Source organism: Ailuropoda melanoleuca, chromosome 7 (assembly GCF_002007445.2).
Source record: "Ailuropoda melanoleuca isolate Jingjing chromosome 7, ASM200744v2, whole genome shotgun sequence".
NCBI lineage: Eukaryota > Metazoa > Chordata > Mammalia > Carnivora > Ursidae > Ailuropoda > Ailuropoda melanoleuca.
In genome coordinates, this window is record NC_048224.1 from 79,562,027 (window position 1) to 79,583,379 (window position 21,353).

The 21,353-nt window shown below is 47.6% G+C and overlaps 1 long non-coding RNA gene across 1 annotated transcript in view; it reads right to left on the bottom strand.

Moving 5' to 3' along the window:
• Positions 1-21,353, bottom strand: part of LOC105236959 — a 219,148-nt gene that overhangs the window by 70,956 nt on the left and 126,839 nt on the right. Inside the window, exon 2 of the long non-coding RNA XR_002142364.2 lies at positions 3,281-3,335. This is a non-coding gene — a long non-coding RNA (uncharacterized LOC105236959). The remainder of the gene's footprint in view (positions 1-3,280; positions 3,336-21,353) is intronic.

Below are 21,353 nucleotides of genomic sequence, written 5' to 3' on the forward strand. Positions count from 1 at the left end.
GTGGGACTGGGAAACTTGCTGTACCACTTCTATGAAGCCTTGAGCATCCAGGAAGCTTGAAGCTGGCCGCGGTAACTGGCCCCACAAGGGCCTGTGTCAGCCCCAGGCTCCGCGTCAACAGCTCGCTGAGGCCATGGCCTTCACAGCTGTCTCAGCACTTGGTTTATAAGCTCTGTCCATGACTTGGGGCCAGGGCAGCTGGTCCTCTCTCAGCACCATCATGGCCCCTTCACAGGGCACCCCCCACCGCACTGAAAGTCCCCCATGGGGAGGGTGTGGAGGGAGCAGCCAGCCGATCCCATAAATTTGTTCTCAAATACTTCCTTCAGGAAAAGCCAAAAAGTCAAAAAGAGGTCCTGGCTACTCAAACACTCAAAGCTTTTGTATTTGAAAATGAGGAGGGGCTGGCTGATTTGGAGGATTTAAGAATAAACTGGAAACCAGAGCAGGGACTCCTAATGTAGGATTTACTGACAGCTTTCTGTGACCAGGGGCCTACCGACCTCAATTAATGGCTTCAGGATCCTCTTGGGAGAAGGGAGCAGGGGGAGGGTTCTCTTTATAAGCCCGGTGATAATGAAAGCTGGCCAGGTAGCTCAGAGAACTAGTCCTGGCCACCAAAAGGCAGGGGGCCCCTTCTATAAGAGGTGGAGACAATTTCTTGCAGCCCTAGGAACCAGGAGAGGGCAGGCAGGGCACAAGGACATAAAATATAGTCATCCCTGGAGGCCAAGCAGACAGGAAAGCACCCCCGACACCCAGAATGAAGCCCCTGGTGAGACCCCCCCTAAGGATTTTGTGCTTTTTTGCAAAAAGCCCTCCCCAAAAGGGGTGCCTGGTCTCCCCTTTCTGAGAATCTGTGATGTGAGAGCTACAAGGAGTCCGATTCCAGGACCCAGACATTTATAAACGTTTTTACTCTGAATCGGTAGAGTTGTCGGGGTGGGGGAGGGCAGTGCTGACTGACAGCACAGGCCCCTCATTGAATCGGAGCCTGCCAGGGCACACACACTGTTCCATCCAGCCCTGTAAGCCCGGCAGCGGCCAGGGCTTTGGTTGGGCTTTCATTCGGCACTAGGTGGCTGGTGTCTGAATAAAGGAGAAAGAGACTGGGCTCAGAGTCCAGAAGCCTGCCTGGGGTTTGGCTCCAGCTCCACAGGCCGACTGGGTGCCCAACAGTAAGAAGTCCCAAACCTCTCTCTGCAGTCTGCGTCTGTCAACTCTTGGTTCGTTTTGTAGAGATATTATGAAAAGCCTTCTGATCTCCCAGTGACCTCGTCCAAAGTGTGATCTGCACCCCTCACATCAGAGCCATTAAAAATGCAGATCCCTGGGCCCGGCCAAGACCAACTGAAACAGAATTTCTGGAGAGAGAACTAAAAAAATCTGCCTCTTAACAAAGTCTCCGGTGATTCTCATGTGCCCTCAAGACTGAAAGTCACTGACTTAGAGGAGGAGTCCAAACTCCTTCATACAGTGCCAAGGCCTTTACAATCTGCCTTTTGAGTACCATTCCCAGCATCCTCTCTGCTTCGACACCACTGGCTGACATTCAGACCCACATACGGAGGCCAGGCACTGGGCTAATTAAATGCGTCCACTGAACCCCCCAGAGCAGCTCTACAAACAAGTACTATTATCCTCCCCATTTTACAGATGGGGAAACTGAGGTTTACAGAGGCTTGGGCATGTGACCAAGATCACACAGCAAGCATGATGCTGAGGTCAGAATCCCATTTCCATCTATGGGACTGTAGAGATCCCATAAACTTAACTACCCCCAAGACACCACATTGTACACTCCCTCAAACATTCCCTCAAACACGCCTGTTGTCCCTGCTCAGGGTGACCCGTGGGCCTCATATGCCTCACAGGACTCTTATCCTCTGAAATATACAGAACTCAAATTTTTGACCTGACCTCCCTAAACTTCCGTGCATTAGCTACCCCTCCTTTATGCTCAGACACTCTCTTCTCATGTCTCTACTGCCACACTGTCCCAACTGTATTGTGATTAGTTGTGTGCCGGCCTCCTCTGAGGCACAGGGGACTTTTAAGGCTGTTAGACGATCCTGAATGATACTGCAATGGCGGGTACATGTCATTACACATTCGTCCAAACCCACAGGATGTACACCGCCGAGAGTGAATTCTAATGCAAACTGCAGTCATCGGGGGGTGATGATGTGTCCATCTAGGCTCATCAATTAGAACAAATGTGCTACTCTGATGGGGACGGCGAGGGTGGGGAAGGTGTGCATGGGTGCGTTCTGGAGGGTATATAGGAACCCTACCATGAACCTAAAACTGCTCTAAAAAATAAAGTCTATTTGTATTTTTAAGCATTCTAGGACTCTTATCCCTGTAACCACACAGCATAGCATACAGAAGATGCTAAATAAATGCACGTTGACTGAAAGGACAGCCCTTTCCCAAGGGACTGAGGAAAACAGATCTGAGGAACTGCCTCAGCCATGACAAGAGACAAGGAAGAGACTATAAGAACGGGTCAAGTGATGGAAATTTCAGAGGAAGCCTCAAAAGAAAGGATGAGAGACTGGGTGAGGTGTTGCAGGCCCCGAGGACAGGCTGGAGGATGGGGCCCCGTTCTGCACAGCAGAGGCTGCGAAGGGGCACAAGAAGGCCACGGCGAAGAATGGAGGAGCCAGAATGAAGAAGACGAGAAGGGCAATGGGATGGAAGCAAACCAAAATGTCCAGAGGTGCTTTGCCTGCAAGTGCTTTTGAGCCCCAACCATTCCAGAAGGCAAGCAGGGCCCTTGGAAGGGAAAAAGAAGAGCCACACAGTCAGTGCCTGAGGGCGAGAAGGCAGATTCTGGGAGCAATGGGGGACCACTCATCATCTAAATTCAATCCAAGGGAAAACATCAGCAAGTGGAATTATGCTGCAAGAACCCCGACTAGAATGTCACGGGGACCGAGTCCAAGAGACGTTTTAATGACAATCCCAGTGCCAGGGATCAAAGAGTATGACATAAGCTTTAGAAGCGGGGCAATTAACGATGTGTTTTGGAAGGAAAATCTGGAAGAAAAAAAAATGCGTACTACCAGCTGTGTGGTAATGCCACGGAGTGGACCCAGGAGGAAAATAAACAGAGGTTTAGAAACAAAATGGCTGCCAAAGAGACCTTGTGCTCTTATACGTTGGTTGAATAAGAGGTTAGGAAGATCATTCCATCATTCTACCAATGCATGCCCACAACATAGATCAGATTTGACATTTGATACCCTTGGGTTGAAAACCCAGCTCTTCCACTTACCAGGTCTGTAAACATGGGTGACTTCCTCCATCTCCATGAGACTCCGTTTCTTTCTCTGTGAAAAGGAGATAGTAGTACCTACCTTAAAAGGGTGTTGCTAGGATTAAAGGAGATAAAGCATATATAGTGCATTAGAAGTGGCTGGCAAAAAGGTTCTATAAATGATGGCGGTGCTGGTGGTGTCACGGTTGCTACTACGCGATTTCATGAAGATACCCTTTGCATGTACCCACGCCCTATTTCTCCAAATAGATTTTTACCCCCAAAAGGAGCCCTGCAAGTTTTCCAGATTAGTCCAACTGAAACAATGCCAGAATCTGCCTTTTCTTCTGAGCTGTCTGCGTGCAAGACAGAGTTCAGAGCCTGATTAAGATGCTCAAGACAGGGTTCCTAGCCTACGGTCACTTCCATTCTAGGGCCAGAAAGGAATTGGCAGACCTCGCTATGGCCCAAGGCAGAGTTGAAGAAGTGCCATGGGAGCATCATGACCAACAGGCCCAGGGTGAGAGGAGGGCACCGTCACTCATGGCTGGCTTCATGGAAGAAGAGGCAATTTACCAGACGGAGTGCTGAGGAAGTGACGGAGTGGATTCCAAAGACGCAGAGCCATGCACATCCTTCATAAATCAGATTTTAAGGATAACTGCAGATGGCCATGCTTTGTACAAATAACTCTGCTCTGGTACCACCAGTCCAGAAGAAACAGCCTGCTGCCTGGCGGGGGAGAAGAGATGGACGGAGCCGATCAGATATAGTGCAGGGGTATAGGAGCCGGGGTCTGTGGTAAGACTGAGCCAGAAACAGGGAGACAGACAGACTGCAACACAGGCAGGATGTAGAGTTGGGGCCAAAGCTGACTTTTGTTATGAGAGAGCCAAAACTGGAAATCAAGCTAGGAGGGTAGTATAAATGTGATGAGAGAAAAATCACACATTCCTTTAAGGGTGAGAGAGAAGAACTGCGAAAGAAGGACAGACAGGAAGACAAATGGAAGGAGAGATTGACCAACAGATAGACAGGAACTAATAGGCAGACTGGCCAACAGAAAAAACAGAAACGGACTGAAACAGAAGCAGCCAGACTAGCTGACTCTCCCTTCTTGGGTTGCGTGAGTTGGGAACACACGGCTGCGGAGTAGGGGAGCAGATCCCCGAGAAGGTGGGGCAGGGGATGGGCACGCCGCCGAGGGGAGACCGGACGGGAGGAGAGGGGGGCCACGGCAGACAGAGTTCTCTTTGAGACTTCTCAACATTTTCTTTAACATAGAGAAGCAACTTATACTCCAGCCCATCATCTTTGCTTTCCTTGCTCCGTGCTGGTCCCAGGCCATGAGTGCTCAGCAAAGCACTGTCACATTCATTACATTCTATAAGAAGACAAAAAGCTTTGCCAGCATTCTGGTAAGAAAGCTGGGATCAGGATACAAATCTTCCAAATGGGATGAGTGTTTTTTAGGGCAGTGGTTCAGCTGAGGCAGGACAGTGGCTGATGTCACCACCCCAGCGAGTGAGCAGCCCAGGCCTCCGCTCCCACCTTGGCCACAAACGAGCCCTCTGATCTTGGACAATTGACTTAACCTAGCTGGACATCTGTTTGTAAATTCACAAAATGAGGAGATTGAACTGGATGTCTTTCAAGCTTGCCTGCAGTGCTGCTAACATCCGAGCTCCTGTGGTTCCACAAACCCCTCGTTATTTATACATCAGACTTTTTCGCAACGCCTACATAGTATTGCCAACTATGTCAATAATATTTTATTTATTATATTACTATGAAGTGAATAGGTTATTTATTTTCTCCCAGTACAACGTGTACTTGAATACAATTTCAACATGCATAGTAAATCTCTCCTCCTATGAACTCCCAAGCATTTAAATCGAGACACCTCTTGGTGTACTTACCACATTCTGCTTTAGGCTATGGTTATTCAGGAAAATGCCTTATTGTCCATTCCTAGATGTTAAGCTCCCTGGATGCTACCTGGAAACCCAGCTGCAAAGAGAAAAGAATGGAGCTGCTGGGGTGGCTTTCATCTTTGCAAGCCCAAGAACCCAGGACAATACATTGCACAAAACTGATGTTCAGTGCATGTTTGTGGAACGAACATATAGTTGGAGAGAATGCAAAACGTAAAAGGAACTCATCAAATGAGCCTAATGCAGTCCCCATCCTTTGCTCCTCCCCTAACACGCCTGGAGGGCTAACCTAACACCTTTGCCTAGAGTTAATAAATATTGACCTGACTTAGTTGCAAAAGGCCCCTAGTCTCGATGCTGCTGATGAGTTTGGGAAGGGCACAGAATACAGACAAGAATGGAAATCGTTGCTGAGCATGTCAGCGGGGAAAGAGGCAGCTGGAATCCCCAGTCATCGAACGTGTTTGCAAGATGCCTGCAGTGACACGAAAGGTAACATTATATGGAGCTGAAGGAACCAGGTAGTGTCAGCTTGGCTGGCAAAGCATTTTCTCAGTCGAGAAAGTGAGAATGAGGGGAAGGGGGCAGAGGGGAGAAGAAACTATCAAGGGTCTTCTCAAGGCAAAGACCCCTCAAGCCATATTTTCTAGTCATCCTGCAAGAAAGTTTAGATGGGAACTCAGTGGTTCTATTTCAGCAAGATCCCCAGCAGCTCTCCTGAGCCCTGTGTCTTCTGCCTCTTTCCCAATTCCCAAGGAAAGTGCAGCCCTCCCCCAACTCCTCAACTGAAGTTCTGGGTCCCTGTTAATAATCCACTTCTAAGTGGCACCCTAACCACCACACCTCCCCACCCCACCTACCTCCAGTCCTCACTCGCCTACCCAGCCTGGCCATAGGACACTGGCCTCCATTGTCACCCCAGAGGCCCCTGAACTAGCACAGGTCACAGGCCCTCACCTCTGGCCATCGGCGGGCACTTCCTCTTTCTCCCTCCTCGCGCAGCAGCCCTCCACTGTGCTCTCACATTCCAGACACCTTTCCCTCCCTCATTCCCTTCTTCTTCCATTACTAATGTCTATCCTAGAAACACGCTCAGGACCAGGCTTGCCAGTGATCGAGGGCATGCATCTTGCACCCCCCGAGTCTTGACTTTGTGAGCTAAGTTTCTGTTGGTGTGAGCTTGCTAGCTCTTTTATTCCCCTCCCATGTTGCTTCACGTTCCTGAGTTCACACTTTGGCGGCGGGAGGGAAGTTCACTCGATTGAGAGCAGGTAGAACCATAAGGATGGCCAGAGGGGGCCCCGAACCGACCCTTGCTGGACAGAATGCACCCCAGCTCCAGCCTGCGGGGGGGCTCAGGGCCCAGGGCTGCAGCTAGCTCCTTGCCCAGCACCTGCCCCTCCGGGCCGGGCGGCCACAGCCTTCCAGGCTGCTCACTTCTGACCGGAAAACCCCCGTGCCTAGCTCTCTTGGAGCGGCAGGAAATGAGAGGCTGTTAACGAGTCGGACCTCCGTGAGCTGTGCCAAGAATTCCACGCCCCACGGTCTCAGAACGCTGAACCGGGCTGAAACGGGCAGGCTTGCAAAAGAGTTACACGCAGGCCGCATGCCCAGGCTGTTCACACCTCCGGCTCCGCGAGCGACAGGAACAGGACGTTCTAAAATGGCTCCACCCTGGAACCGCAGCTCATCAATCACAGCACGCAACGTCGAGCTCCGGCTTCCGACCGGCTCCTGCAGCCTCCCGCTCTCACCTCTCGGCCAGGCTCCTGCTTTGTTGCCAGGCTCCTAATTAGCTCTCCGGAAACCAGAGGCACGTTGGGGTTTCGCGCGCGGCACAGTCGGCACGCACGGCACAGCGAGCCCCCGCGCTCACACACACACGCACACGCACGCACACGCAGGCACAGCGAGCCCCCGCGCTCGCTCACACACACACACACACACACACACACACACGCACGTGCGTGCGCACCAGCGTGACCGCCCGGGGCTGGGCCCTGCGTATTCATCAGCCCCGATACCTGGCATGTGCTCGGGTTGCCACACAGGTCGTCTCTAAGACGTCTGGCCAGTTGTTTACCTCCCCAGCTGCGCCGCGGTTGGCACGTCCCTGTCCTCGGCTCCCTTCATCCTCCTAGGAAAAGGAGCGCAGCCTCTGGCCTGGCATTTCTGCCTCAGCCGTGCGCAGATAAGTCTGCCACCGCCTTACTGTGGCTGCTCTGCCCGGCCCTCCCTGCACCCCCCCACCCCACCCCTGGCTCCTCTACTGGTGGTCCCACAGCTCTCTCTGTTCTGACCCCTTCCACGTACACAGCCGGCCGCCTCTTCCCTTCACTTACCTCCTCGGGTCTCCTCCTGGATCTCTGTGCACAAAGGTCCTGCCATCTCTTGACCTTTGAAGCCTACTCTTTTGCCCCATGGGTGTATTCATCGCCCCACTTTACGCCCACGTGCAGTCACCTGGCTTCTTGCTCACCTGGTGGCTTTCTCGCCCTCTGGCTCTCCTGCCAAGCCTTTCTTCCCAAGAGCTGCCTTAGGTCCAGGACACATACACACTGCCCAGAGTTTCTCTGACAGGTACAGGGACAGACTTCTAATCAGATAGTTTATATTGCAGTTCGATGACCCCAAATTCCGAATTACCCTCCTGGCTGACAACGAGAGCTGGCCACGTGAACCTCACGGATCCACGTTTCCTTTCCTACCTCCCCGACCCTCATTTCTCCAACTCACGTCCTACAGTAAGGTCCTCTTTACCTTCTAAGTGAGAACCCAGAATTTTCAGGTAATTTCCAGGACTAAAGCAATCCGTTCTTTGCAATATATTGTCTCATCTTTGATTCCAGCGGCTGCGGGCGGTGCCCACCTAAGTCCCATCCTTGCCCTCCCTGCAGGCGGTACGCGGTGATGAAGGCGACAGCTAACACTGAGTGCCGCCTGTGTGTCAGGCACTGCTCCAAGCACTTTGCGTAGAAGATTCCCCAGGTCTGCCCCCTGCATTATTTTAGTTTCCTTAAACTCTTACTCACCTGAGGAAAGCCACCGAAGTGGGCAGAGGCGAGAAAAAGCTTTAAAATAACCAGTGGGGACAATGTAAACATCTCTAGATGTCCTGATTAGGCATGCTTTATGTTCTTTCTCTCTTTATGTCGAATTCCCACTCATTCATGCCTGCACCTCCTCGGTCCTTACCATATAACCTTGGTTTTAACTTAAGAAGTACTCTGCATTTTTTTTCAAACTGCACGTGTTTATAGAGACCTCTGCATTTCCAACGGCAAAGCAAGAGAACACAGATTTGGAATAGGAGTGATACATATTTTTAAGCCGTGCCTCTGCCCATTTCTAGCTTTGTGATTCTGGGTATGTTTCTTAATGCTGCTGAACCTCAGTTTACTCATTTATAAAACGCAAATAGTGGAGACCTTGCAGATTTTTTTTAAATTGCAATAAGCGATGTGTGGAAAGTACTTATCACAGCGCCCAGCACCTTGTAAATGCTATGCAAATATCCCCTCATTTTCTAAAAATACTTATACTGTCTCAGTGCAGTGGGTGGATATGAAAGGCAGATTTCTTTGCTGTCATATCTTCTTTTCTTAGTGCAAGGTCTCTCCCAGAAACCAAGGGAAATCTCCCCACATGATATACAAAAAAAAGAAATCACCTTGTCACAGCATACCAGAGGGCAGCTTTAATAAGACACTAACAAATGTTATATATTCTGCCCCAGGCAAATTGGAGGCCTAAAGGCTTACCCTCTGCCCCACTTCCCCAGCATCCCTCAGTGGGTTTATTTCGGGAACTTTCATAGGATTTGTGTTCTGGGTTGCTCACCAGGTTCAATGTCTTCTGACCCCAGAAAAATGCAAGAATGCTCCCTGGGCACTTGAGAAAATGAGTTCTAGAGCAGTGGTGCTCCGAATGTGATCAGCGGACCAGCAGCAGCAACACCCTCTGGGAGCTTGTTAGAAATGCACATTCTCAGGCCCTATGCTAGACTCACTAAGTCAGAAAGCCTGGGGGTGGGGCCCAGCAAACTGTTTTAACACCCCCTCCGGAGGATTTTGACGAAGAGTCAGGCGTGAGAACCAGTGGGTGAGATACTAACATGGGGATTTCTTCCCAACAGACTCAGCAGGGGAACTTCCAACAATATGGCGGATTAACGACTGCGACCTCTCGAGATACACCTTCAGCTGCCTCTGCACGCAAGGCCACTCATCAAGGAAGGTGTCTCTGTGCCTTGTCACAGAGCAGCATCATTCCCCGGCCAGCCTCACTAGCACCTGTCCCTGCTACTCATCTAGGCGAGACCAGCTTGACTGCAGACAGGTAGCTGAGAGCCCAGCCCACGTGTACCTGCTAGTGTTCCAACACAAGGTTTGCTATGTCTCCCCTCAGCCACCACCCTACTCACCCTGACACTGGCAAAGCACCTCCCAGCTCCCGCTTACTGTCATTCAGCACTGAGTGGAACAGATCCATAAAAGATGCTGTCAGTAACCACAGCGGTCACCCACTCTCCCGGATGACACTGTGTCGTCCACAGCCCCAGGAGCCTGATCGACCAGAAAGCTGTGCTACAATTCTCTCCAATCAGCACAAAGCAGGGATGAACCAGAGCTCAGAACTCCGCTTAATAACCCAAAAGATACATCCCCAGCTCCCTCAACCCTCCACAGAAAATGATCCCCATCAACACTGGGGATGACCTTTCACCCCAAATCCAACGGACTCCGCTGTCCGTAGCCCCACATTGCTTTCTGCCTCAAACCTAGACTCCTAAGGGCCTCTTCCTGGTCTCACACACATGCCCGGTCCCCCTGCTCCCAGTGCCCCCAGCGTCACTGCCCACTGCTGCACCCTATATACCAGTTGGGAGAAACTCACAGTCCATGTTTCCAATTAGCCAGCAGGCATCTCAGGAGGCCACAAGTTTGACTGGAAAGGAAGTTAAAAGGCTGGCCTAAGACTACATGAGGGAATTGCTGGAATGATTCTGTTATCCGAGTTTTTTTTAATCAGGAAATTTGGGAACTAAAAATGATGGAATTGACAATACAGCTGACAGGGAATGTGGCTACCTTTTATTTCCTAAGTTCTTCATTTCCCACTAAGAACCTCTGCCTTAGCCCTCTTTCTCCTCAGCTTCTGCTTCAGCTCCGTGAGCCACAGTATCCTTCCAATTAATTAATTAAGGGGCCCCAAGTAGGCTTCTCTTGCCTGCAAAGAATGGACGCCCCATCTTCAGATCCCTGCTCAGCTCCCAGCTCCTCTGCAAAGCCCATCTCATATCCCCTCACCGAGCTCCTTCCTCCCTCCTCTGGATACCACTTACAATCCTTCACCCAACGTAGCTCTACATTCTCGTACCTTACGTGCATGACCATGCGGCATCCAAGGAACCTGCATTTGAACGCGGCCCTCACCGCTATTTAACTCTGCCACTGCAGGGAACATTATTTAACATACTCTCTGAACTTCAGTCTCCTGGGGATAATATATTATTAGGAAGAATAAACGAACAGCAAATGTAAGGAGCCCAGTACACTCTCTACCAGCTACTGGGTACATAACCAGTGCTCCCATCTTCCCTGTCTCCTTCATAACCCCTTTCCAGTTTGATTGTTCTTTGTGGCTTATACCTCTGTATCTAATCGCCTAGTAGGCACACTTTGTCTGTAATGTCATCTGCTGATGCTAGCTCTTGAGCCCAGCCATTCTCTGTGGAAGCTTCAGAATCTGGTTTAAGCTGCAGGAGCACTTTTAAGTTCTATAATTACAGTATTATTGACTATAATTTTATTTGCTATGAGTTGTATTTGGAGCAAATGTCTCTAATTACATTTTTAAAAGCTTTGTTTTGGTTGCTATTCTATTAATATGCAGCTCCAGAAAAGCTAAGAACTGGAAGGAGAAAACTATAAGAAATCGGAAGCAAGGATAAAACTCTATCCAAGTGTTTAATCACCCTTGGAGTCATGTTATTCTTAACAATGATCTAAATTTGTCTTGCTACAATTTATTCTTATTTTCTATCACACTCTACATTTTGCATAATATACTTGGAGATAGTCTTTGAGCCACTTTTAAGCTTTTACCTACAGCTTTTTTACACTTTTCTCATATTGGCTCGCACTTATCAAAGGATAGCTGTATACCAAGCACTATGCTAAGCACTTTGCACAGATCTTTCCATTTAATTCTTATAATCATTCTGAGTATCCCCTATGTGTCCTATATAGGCATTATTATCATATCCATTTTATGAATGAGCAGATCTTAAAGAAGTCGTGCCTGGTGCCCACGGTCACCAGGCAAGTAACAGATGATGCTACCATTTGAACCTGGGCGGTCTGACAGCAGTGCCCATACTGCCTCAGAAATTCTATTTCCTCAATTTTTAAGGATTTAATGATTTCATTGGCTTTTCTCCCATTTCTCTTCATCCGTGTTAACAACTGTTCACCAATGCTGATGAGAACTATCTGAATGCTGAAAATGGGGAAAAGCTCTTAGAGTCCAAGTGGACCATGTCCACAGCACAGAGGAGCTAATGGAGAGGCATTAAAAAGAGTTTGACTTAATGTAACTGAATACTCTCTGGAATTATTGGACAAAGATTGTGGCAGCAAAAACCTCAAACTAAAGCCAGCACCAAAGAACCACTGCTAATAATTTAGCACTAGCTCTGACTTGATGAGCACCTGCGATGTGCAAGGTCTCTTCTAGCACAGGTGTCCTGCACGGTGGCTCCTGCAGACGAGGAAATGGGAATTCAGAGAGATTAAGTGACTTTCCCACAGCCACACAAGGCAGATCTGGTATCTGTTTTATCTGGGCCTCTAGTTTAACTTGCAGCCTGTGCTCTTCCCCTATGCTCACCTTCGTAGCAGAAGATTTCTGGCCACACATTCTCCAGAACCCAGTACAAAGGATGGTCATGACAACAGTCCTTGTCTACCCCAGGGCTGGTGGGAGTACAGGGTGCATAGGCTCTTCCCGTGGTAAATATGAAGTTCATGGAGCTTGGTAAATTAGTGAAAGCCTCCTAATTCCTAATCTAGTATTCTTCCCATTCTGCCTTGCTATCTCCAGCCAAAAATGGGCTATCTGAAGGAAAACAGTAAAATAAAATAGTGTTGCAGTGGGGATTCGTGGAAACAAATTAAGATTTAATTTCTCCTATACCAACCTGGGATGCTTTTTAGTCTTTTTACACTATGGTGAAGGGACAATCTACAAAGTACTTCCTTAGAGTTACGTCCCCAAATGCAATTTGTAAAAAGGCAATCGCCGGAATGCCTCCATATGGCTTCCATCAAATGTTGGACATTGAAAAGGCAGATACCCATGTGACTAAAATGCACACAATCACCCTTCCAATCGTCCTTGGTTCCATAGGAGGCCATGCTGAAAGGCTCATGGCCTTGGGCTGCATGTCAGTCTCCATGAGTAGAAGCAAGTGGCTACAGAGCAGAGAAAACAGAAACATTTTCAAGGGCTTGTAAACATGGGATCCAAGTTTTTCTCTCCTGGTGGCCTTTGAAATCAAGGCCACTGCTCAAGCAGAAAAGAGTCATTGGCTTTCTCATTGGGGTCTATCGGTCGGGCCACGTGTTGGGTGTTCTTTCTGCAGAGACTGAGGGAAGAGCACTGCATCAATGGCATAAAAGAGAGTTTATTCATAGGAAGCATCCAAAATAGAAATGTTGCTGTAAAAGTAATTAGACTTGAGTTTAAAAGGATCAGTTCCTCATTAAGGGTTTCCCTCTAAGGCTTTTTACAAGCTTAAAGCTTGAATCTAATCTCCAGTGTCAGCTGTGGAGGGGAGGAAGGCACAGATGCTTATTCACATACTAACAAGTATGTGCCCTGGTTTCGCTGATAAAGCATAATAAGGATTTCACTGTGCATAAATATAAATATGTGCTCATCACCACCATCTCCCCCGCCCCTGCCACCACCCACTGGAGATGGAGACCCCGAAGATCAAAGTCAACACTTTGCACTTATAAAAGCTGGAGGAAGACTTTTTAACTATGGTTAGAATTAGAATTGGTTATTGCCAGCAGCCCCAAATGTCAACGGAAACCCTTCCCTTTCCGCATTCCTTGTAATTCAATTCCCTGTCAGCATTTATTGGATATGTATCTGGTCCTGTTCTAGGTCTGAGGATACAAAGATAGATGAAACATATCCCTGCCCCATAGGAACACAGAGCTCCAGCAGGGTTTCTCAAAGTGTGTACCCATCGGCACCCACACAGAACTACGGGTTCCTGCAAAACAGTAGGCAGCAAGTCTAGTTTTCAGATCCTGTGCAAAACCACTGAGTTAGAACTTAATCAGAAGCTCTAAGCGTAGGTTCAGGAATCTTCATACAAGTCACCCCAGTGAGTCTTATGTACACAAAAGTAACAGATAGCCTAAATTCAAAGCATTTATAAATAATTTGTGATTTTCTTCTGCTAAGTCTTGAAATTCCAGGCTCTGGATAAACCCATCTCTTAAGAGAGCAGAGACAATCGTCTCCACACTCCGTGAGCTCTTTATGGGTACTATAAAAACAAGCTCTGCCTGCCGATTACGGGAGGCCTTCTAGAGGCTCCCTCCTCACAGGAAGTCTCTACACCAGCCATCCTCCACAAGGCGCACAATAAGCCCCACCTTGTCCACCAGAGGGAAACATTCTGGTAGGGCAACGGCTGAAAGCATGCTGGAGTCGGACCTGGGTTTGGATCCTAGCATTTTCACTTCCCGGTTGTGAAAAACCAGAAGCAAAGTCCCAGGCCTTTTATTTCCTCGACTGTAAAATGGAGATGACAATAGGACCCAGCTCACTGGATTATCAGGATTGGAAGAAAGAATGATACAGGAAGCACATATATGGATTGGCATACAGTAAGCATTCAATAAATGGTGTTACTGTGGTTACCAAAGTCCTTGGTGAAACTCATTTGGGTTAACAACTCAGAGCTAAAAAAAATTTTTTTTAATTAAAAAAAAAAAAACACAAAATCCACCACAGGCTAGTCTTCTCCCTGAAAGAGACCTCAAAAACCATGAAATGTAGGCACACAAGTGAGGGGATGATGGTATACTTCTGAACTGTGCCTTGGCATCTGCAAATTAGAAGGTAGTATAATTTGTGGCTAATTTCCCTCATTAAGCCTTTTAGGGAAACCCTTAAAGAGGAACTGATCCTTTTAAATTCAAGTCTAATTACTTTTACAGCAACATTTCTATTTTGGATGCTTCCCATGAATAAAGCCTATTTTATGCGATAGACACAGGGCTCATATATCAGGGAGTGGACAATGACATACTTCTAAACTCTGCCTTAGAGTCTGCAAATTATGAGCGAGTATAATAATTTAGGGAGGGTGAACGGTGGTTGATATATAAAATGAACATATTTAAAGACTGAATTTATAAGACACACACAGGTATACCACACCTAAGGCAAGCCAGACGTATAAAAATCTAGATTTATTACGCATGGCTTTATCAAAAGAGAGACGTTTAGCTCCCTAAAATATTTCATGTATGATTTTATTTAAAAAATCTTTATCCAAATGCAAAATCTCAGGAGGGTATCTATTCCATACTTCAAGTAGGGTTCCTGGGTTTGGCAAATTAAAATACAAGAGACCCGGGGAAATCTGAATTTCAGATCAACAAGAAATAATTTTTCAGTATAAATACATCCCATACAATATTTGGCAACTCTAACTACAGAGCATGACTGGTTTTCACAGAAGTTCATGACTTTCAGCCAACATCCTTAGTAAGCTTTATATTAGGAGAAAGAAAAACTGATTAGGGATGAACTTGTCACGGGTCAGGTGAATAAATGAAGCTGTATATTCTATGAGAAATGAATGAAACCAGACCAGTCACAGGGATCAAATGACGCCTGAGCTTTCTTCAAATGCTAAGAAGTCGGAATGTCCCTGTATGCCTGGAGAAATTCCTGCTGTAATCTGTGCGTTGTAAAGTGCTGTTAGTACTAGAGGAGTAAATGGAAGAAAAGTTAACTTAGGAGAAATGAGTTAGTAAGGCCAGGAGCCAAGGTTCACCCTGTAATCTGGGCTCAAGGTTCAAACGTGCTCTTTCACAATGAAGAGATGGTGACCTTGAGCTTCTTGCTCTGAGTGTATGATAACCAACCCCCCACCCCACATTTTCTTTCATTCCTTTTATTTCCTCTAACCTGAGAACAGGTAATGTGCTTTTTCTTTGATTTATAATACTCTTTGGTGTTACCAAAAAAAAAAAAATCTCATTCTGGAACTGCCAAATAGTTTCCATGGTGAAAAGTTAAGTAGTTCTTTTGACATTTTTTAGACTTTAGCAAGCTTTGCATAGCAGGGGGATGGGAGGTGAAAATGAAAAAAATGTCCCAGGACCCCCCATTAATTAGGCTTTATATTTTTAAAAATGCTTCTGCCATGAGTGTTAATATGCTGGTACATTTTTAATTCTGCCCCAACTGGTAGACCACAGTAATTAAGAAATTATTCCACTGGAAATGAAAGCACTCCAGCGATCAAAGGGAAATGAGATAGGGAGGTAGCAGAAAGAACATTAAACTGGGAATCAAAACACTTGGCTTACATCCCCACCTCAGCCACGCACAGGTCAATCAGTTTCACTCTCTGGACCTCTGTTTCCTCATCTGGAAAACAAGAGTTTCCTACGTGCTTTCTGTAGTCTGAAATTCTGTGATTCTGAGTCTGGTAATTTGAATTTAGATCTTTTATCTTTCCCTGACTGCAATATATTGAGAAGCCCTTCCCCTTCCCTGTTTCTGGCAGCCTGCCATTTCTGGAAACCCACTCACTTCCCTCAGCCCATTCTGAGGATGAACTCATGTGATCTTTAGAGGCCGCTTTGGAAATCACTGTCGTGCAGCACAAGGGACTGGTAGCAACATGTACAAAGACAGAAAATGGCTTTAAATGTCAAGTAAGGAACAATAACACTGGGGAAGAAGCACATCAGAGAGCCGTTGTTAAAACTCAGGCTAGAGCCATTGAAAACTGCTTGAGTTTTAAAATCCTGAGTTGGCAAACAACTAGAGGGAAGATCAGGAAACAAAGCCTACGAGGCGTTGTAGAGAAAAGAATTGACCAGGAAGACATGGGTAGACAATGATGGCCGCCTTCTCAGCTCTGAGGCCGGCTGCAGCTCCGCCACCACCCTAGCCCTCACTACCAGCTCAGAAACAAAAGCGAACCACTTCTGAGACCACCTCTAGGTGCCCAGCTCCAGGTGAATGAAGAGGGAGAGTCAATGCTCGGCTCGCGAAGCCCTCCCCTGCTCTACTTGGGACACCTTCTTCCTCTGTAATAACCTGATGGACTAAAAATAGTTAAGAGCGTAAAGCCAAAAACAGGGTTTTTTCCCCCATTTCTCAAATTCCTGAACAAAACTATTTTTAGAAGTGCTAGCCCTCATAAACAAGGTGTCTTTTGAGGTATTTCTTCAAGAGTTGTTATGAGTTGCCTGACTCACACTGTGTGTCAGATGAGTTGATGAACAATCTCTAACCCTGATATTACCATCCCACCTCCGCTCCGCACATCCTCCCCAGTCCTCACAGCAACTGGGAAGAAAGGTAAGAGAGAAAAAGAGAGAGAGAGAGAGAAAGGGAGGAAGAAAGGGAGGGAGGGAAGAAGGAAGGAAGGAAGAGGGAGGGAGGGAGAGAAGAAAGAAAGAAAGAAAGAAAGAAAGAAAGAAAGAAAGAAAGAAAGAAAGAGAGAAAGAAGGAAGGGAAAGAAAGGGAGAGAGGGAGGGAGGGTGCAGAAAGGAAGGAAGAAGAGAAGAGTAAAAGATTGACAAGCTGGGGCTTTTTAGGGTAATTCTGGAAGGTATCCCTGTACTATAAATAATTTCTGTTCATAAGGAACAGAGACATAAGGCAGAGTAGTAGTGTGGTCTCTTTTAGAAAGATTTCCATGCAATATGACTGAGAGAGAATGCAAGTTTCTGTGCTTAAAGAGATAAGCGGCCACTACTTGACAGTGCTCGTCTGGGACGACTGTCGTGGAGCACGCTGTGTCCTGGCTAAGTGGATGGTGACAGAAATCTCGGTCCCCTCCACGTGCCTACATATGAGATGTGCTGAATCTACACTCATGTCATTTTGTCCTTCTGTCCATTATTCATTACTGGCTTTATAAAAAGTAACAGATGCTGAAATCAGTATTTCTGAATTGTCAGGGCTCACCCCAGAGAAGGCTAAAGGAAAAGCAGGTCACGGGAGCTCCAGGAGGGTGGTAGCCACCAGCCAAGGGAATGGGTTTCTGCTGAAACCCAAAATAGAGGCACATTTTTCTCCTCCCACTGAAAAAATGTATATATGTCTCCATCCTCCTGGCTCAGCTCAGCAGAGCTCTTAACCCTATTTGGAGGACTTCTCTTCTAAGGCGTTCTTCAAGCTTTTATGCATTCTACAATCTTTGAAAGATTTGGGTCTGTTTCATGATTATTTTTCATTTTTAATGCCTGAACAAGATGCTAGTTGTTTCCCTTCATCGACTTTAGCTTGCCTTTTTGGTTATCACTTTTACTTCCTTTGTCATTCATTTTCTTGATCGCTTTAAAAAGTGAACCAAACCCCTCTGATTAATTTTTGTTGTTGTTGCTGTTGTTGTTGTTATTGGTCTCTAGGTAAGGAGACTTATTGTGCTTTAGGAATATTTTCATCTTTTCATGTATACAGTGGTGCTCAATCACTGAGGAGTTTACCCACCCCCTATCCTCATGGTCAATGCCCCATCACAAGCAGCACAATGCTGACGTGCTAACCCTTGCTCAAGGAATGGAAGACGATGCAGCTGATGTGGCACGTGTCCATGGGTTCCAGAGCGACTCAAGAAGATAGATATGTATGCATCAACTTTTCTCGGCACGATGTCTGCATTGTGTGGAAGCCATTTGCAAGGCCAAATGTGACATGCCATTCTCCCAGCCTTGTGAAGTTAAAAAAGAATCTACTCTCCTTATCTGTCACTGCTGGCCCATTTGGTTCAGGCTGTAGATTCCCAGCTGTCTGGCAGCTGTCATTCTGCTTGTTTATAAATTCAGCAGCTTTTAAGCAAGGTTCCACGATGTCAGGGCCTCCCGTGAGGCCCCTCAGGAGGCCCCTGCAGCGCCAGGGCTGTGCACCCACTCCCTGCCATGCAGAGACATGGCGGCTGGAACGCGGAAGCAGTGTGGCAGGCCGCCATGCCGCCGGCCCTTTCAAAACTCAGTCCTGATCACTCTGTGCATCAGTTAAAATATGCTGTGGCCTTGGGACCTCCCCACCCGGCAGAAATCAGACTCGCAAGCCCTGGCTCGGCCACGCATTTGATTTGTGGGCGTGGATTGTTACTTGCTTGCCATACCACTAAATCTCACTAGCTTGTCCCTATGAGAGAAATAGAAGAAGCCGCGGGCTACATGAGGACCAGGTCCTTTATGTGTTTGGGATTGCGTTTTGTGGTTTGTTAGTGCCAAGTTCCCAGAGCAGATAAATGTGATGGAAAGACTGAGCAGCTATGGGAAAGAGAACAGCCTCTAGAAGGAGCCCAGGCTGGGCTAGAATCCCCACTCTGAGGCTACTGGTGATGTAACCCTGAATTAGGTGCTTCACCTTCACGACTGCGTTCTTGTGAGGGTGGCATAAGGACACACACAAGGCAGTGGTTCTCAATGTGTGGTCCCTGGACCCACAGCAGCAGCCTCTCCTGGGAACTTGTTGGAAATGCACATTCTTGGGCCCCATCCCCGAATTACCGAGTCAGAAACTCTAGGGATGGGGCCCAGCAGTCTGTGTTTTCACAGGCCCTCCAGGTGATTCTGATGCAGTTGGGAACCACCAATTTAAGTTTTCTAGCACAGTGCTCGGCACACAACCAGTACTGGTTTATCCTTGTAGAAATTCTGAATTTCTGAAGAATTGTTGATTTGGAGCCTAATATGTCCCCTAAGCATATTGCCAGGGCTCGATAGACTCTCCACTCTCAGGAGTACCTGTGCATGTCCCCTTGTCAATCTGTCCTTGGGATAAATTAGCTGAGGCACGTCTGAATTATCAGTAAGCATCCATCGGTGGGGCGGGAAATGACCTAAAGGAGCAGGATTCCAGGCCCTGCCCGTTCTCCCTCTCCCACACCCATCCCCACCCAACCACTCTCTGTGCCAAGTGCCCAGAGCCCTGGGGAGGCCCAGGGAATATGGTCCACTCCTCTGATGCAGCAAACGTGAGAATTCCAAGGTTCTGTGGGAAGCTGTGCGTCTGCCTGCTTTTCTTCCTTGGTCTTGGAAGCCTGAAAGACCCCAGGTGAGGCCTCCAATGCTTGCCATTTTTTTGTTAGCTAGTTTTCCTTTGGGCTGCTTTTCTTTTTTAACCACAAGTTGCGGAAGAATTCTTTTCATCCCTTGATGAATCTGAATCTCCTTGCTGCTGTCGTGGGTTCCTGAAATCCGGAGAATGGGACATGATAAATCTGCGACTCTGAGAGACCCCTCTCTGGGCCTCGGACTCAGCCCATCATTTCTGGGAGATGACGGGTCCCTGGCTGTGAACAGAAGGCTTCCTGACAAGTGTAGCAAGTGTCTATCTTGAAGAAAAGATCATTGGGTTCTCTGGACGAGGGGTACTCAAGACTTTTTTTAATGGGAAAAAATTGGCCTGTTTTGGAGATGACAAAGGTGAAACCTCTCATGTGGCAAATATGAAAAAGTCAAGGGCCAGGCGGGAAGGAAGATGTTGTTCATCACAGGCTCCCAGGCCCGATACAGATATCGAATCCAGATGCGGCCTGGAACCTTGAGCCAGGAATCTTCACCAAAGAAGGAGAGTCACCAAACCATCCGTTACATATGAACTGAATAAATAAACATCAATCATCCATTCATGAAACAAATATTTGGTGAGCACAAACTGCATCCTCGGCCTGGGCTATGCCCTGGGGACGCAGGTGCAAGTGGAGAGAGACGCAGGAGAGGGACAATGACAAGGAAAACAAGGGGGCTCATGTCTGGGGGGAGCTTCCCAGGGGATGCAGGCCAAAGCAGGATCGATGCCCTTAATCAGGCAAACGGACAGGAGCGGGGGCAAAAAGTATCCTCCCACGGAGCAGGCACCCCGAAGGAAAGGTGAGGGGCGTGACGAGGCGTGGAGTGGAGGGACGAAGCTGGTGGAAGAAGTGGGGACCTAGGAGAAGGATGTCCTGGGCATGTTCAGGGCCAGGATGGATACAAGGGACCCGGGCTTATCTGCTGTGATCCGAACGCACGGGCACAGTGTGGCATGGGGTTGCACACACAGCCCGAGGGTTCAATCACTACTGCACCTCAGTTCTGTCACTTCTTGGCTTATGTCCTGGGGCAACTGTCTCAATGTCTTTCTGCTTCAATTCTCTTGTCCATAAAATGAGGGTTTCGTGATCTTACAGGGTTGCAGTATGGAATCAATGAAATAAATGTACATATAACATTAGGACACAGTATTTGGGATTTAGTAAACTCTCAAATGTTAGCTGCTCTATTATTATTACTATTATTATTATTATCATTAACATAACAGGGCAAATATTATTAACTTGGGATTGTCGCAGCCTTTGCCATTCCTCCTGCCCATCAAACGGAATTCTCCTTTGAGCAAGAAAGGACTCTCGCTCTCTGGGGTGGAAATGAAACCTGTCGCCCAGGCTCTCCTAGATGAGGGGGCTGGTCCCTGGGTCAATGGGTGGGTCATCTCCAGGTGAGCAAAAGTGTCTCTCCTAAAAAAGAGCAGATAGCGAGTCCCCCAGCAAGGCTCTTCCACGATCATTTTTTAGTGGGAAGAAAACTGGTCTGCTTTAGAGGGCAGGCAAGGCAGGAGCAGAGAGAGCCATGCGGAGCCCAGGACGGGAGAGGGGTGTGGAGGAATCTGGGACGTGCTGGGGAGCAGCTGTGGGTGAGAGGAAAGTAGGTGGCAGAGGAGAGGAAATTCAATTAAGAGCTTCATTTGGGCCCCCTTTAAATTTTCTTCTAAAGACATAAGAATAAAATTCCCTTTTAATGAGTTTGGCTCTTGTCCCATGTTTCTTTAAAGTTGACTCTACGTGCAGACAGAACCACACAGACTCCTTTGCCAGGATTTAGCGGGGTTAT